Below are 1865 nucleotides of genomic sequence, written 5' to 3'. Positions count from 1 at the left end.
TCAAATGCAGCTTCAGGAAGAGATTAAATAGGGGCACATCCTGCTGAGTCTGAGCCCATGCTCCCACATGGTGCAAGGGTCACTAGAAGTTGCTATCATTTACACAAGACATAAAATGGAGGTCCTGACCACTTAGAACAATTAAAGATCCCTTCACATTTTCTGTAAGATTCAAGGTATTAGCTCTAGAGACCTGGCAAATTCCAGTCTTGGCAAAAAAAAAAAAAAAAAAAAAGAAAGAAAAGGAAGGGGCCCTGAAGAGCAAAGATGGCTGCCCCAACACTGAACCGGTAGAAGATTACCTTGAGAGCTCCATGAAACAGGTGTGGTAAAATACTCCCTTCCTCTTCTCTTTTCTCTTTGTGCTGCAGTGTGAACTTGCTTGTTTTTTTCTACTGGAAACACCAAAAATAAAGAAAGTAAGGGTCTCAGAGTGTGCACTCACTAGAAAAGTAAATTAGGTGCTGCCTAGGATCAGTGGCAGCATGCAATTTGCAGGAAATTGCATAAGGGTGGAGTCTACAGGGAAGCATAAACCAGAGCAGAATAGAAAGTAGCAGAGTCTCAAGTGGCTTCTGATTTTGGGTGCCTCCATTTCTGGTTGCCCAGTGCTAGACACTTTGGGTAAAATTCACTCCTCATTGAAGTCTGTGGCAAATCTCTCATTGACTTCAGTGGGGCCATGATTGCACCCTTTGAGACTGCTTTTTCCTTATATGCTAAACAGCCGGAACTCCAAATGAAGTCAGTAGAATCTATGGCTGGTCAGCACCTCTGAGAACCAGGCCCACATCTTTACATTTGGGCACCCAAAATTAGAGGCCACTTTTGCAAATATAGGCCTCAACCCTCTCTGTGTCTCGGTTTCCCCATCCGTTAAATAGGAATAATTATATTTACCTACTACACAGGGGTATTGTGAAATCATTAATGTTTGTAAAGCAGGTTGAGATGAGATCCTCAGATGGAAAGGACTGTAGAAAGGAAAGTTTCACAAGCAGGACACAATAACTTCCTAATGTCCTAGCTCCCAAGGTTATAAATATGGCAAGCTATGTAACCTGATGGTCCAGCCTCAATGAGCAACATGGGATATATGAGTGATGACAAAAGATCTGTCAGGCACACTGGCTCACATCCGTTAAATGCTTTATTATGTGAATGATAAAACGTTTAGTGCTGATTTTATTTTCTGGGAAACCAGCATGAGGATTTTTAAAGGGGACTGAGATTTTGAGACTGCTGAGCCTTGTTCAGAGTAGAAAGTGCCCACATGCCATCTGCAGTGCTCACTCATTACCTCAGTCTTCTCCTTGAAAGTGGCTTCTCCAGGGTTTTGTTGTTTTACATTTAGTAGGCGAACTGAGCCTAAGAGAGGATGAAAGTGGAGAGACGGTTTCAGCAGGGAAGTCTAAGTATCTAACACAGCAGCCCTTTCTCTATCACAAATAATTGGATGTCTCATTCCCTTTGTTTTATTTATGTTGTCTGAGTCCTGCATTGGATTTTTGGTGTGTCTCTTATTTTTTTAATTCATTGCCTTTAATTAACCTCTTGGGCAGCCTCTCAAGCCTTCTTAAAAAGGTGATTAATATGCATTAGACCCTTCTCTGAAGAAGAATAGCTCCTGCACATGCACTTGCTAGGATAACAATTACATGAGCTATCAGGCTTGGGGGTTTAAACAGCAGGGTGGGCTCAGGAAAAAATAGTATCAGACATAGGATAGTTTTGGATAATTTTCCAGGCTCATTATAGGCATTTTTCACAATCTTCTGTAGCATTGCTTTGTATCAGCGAGGGAGGATAACCACACTCAATAGATCACTGATCAGTTCTTGTCCAAGGCAATTCTTATACTGTAT

Source organism: Terrapene carolina, unplaced genomic scaffold (genome assembly GCF_002925995.2).
Source record: "Terrapene carolina triunguis isolate 2854851 unplaced genomic scaffold, T_m_triunguis-2.0 Scaffold96, whole genome shotgun sequence".
Taxonomy (NCBI): domain Eukaryota; kingdom Metazoa; phylum Chordata; order Testudines; family Emydidae; genus Terrapene; species Terrapene triunguis.
Note: the sequence above shows the minus strand (reverse complement) of the source record.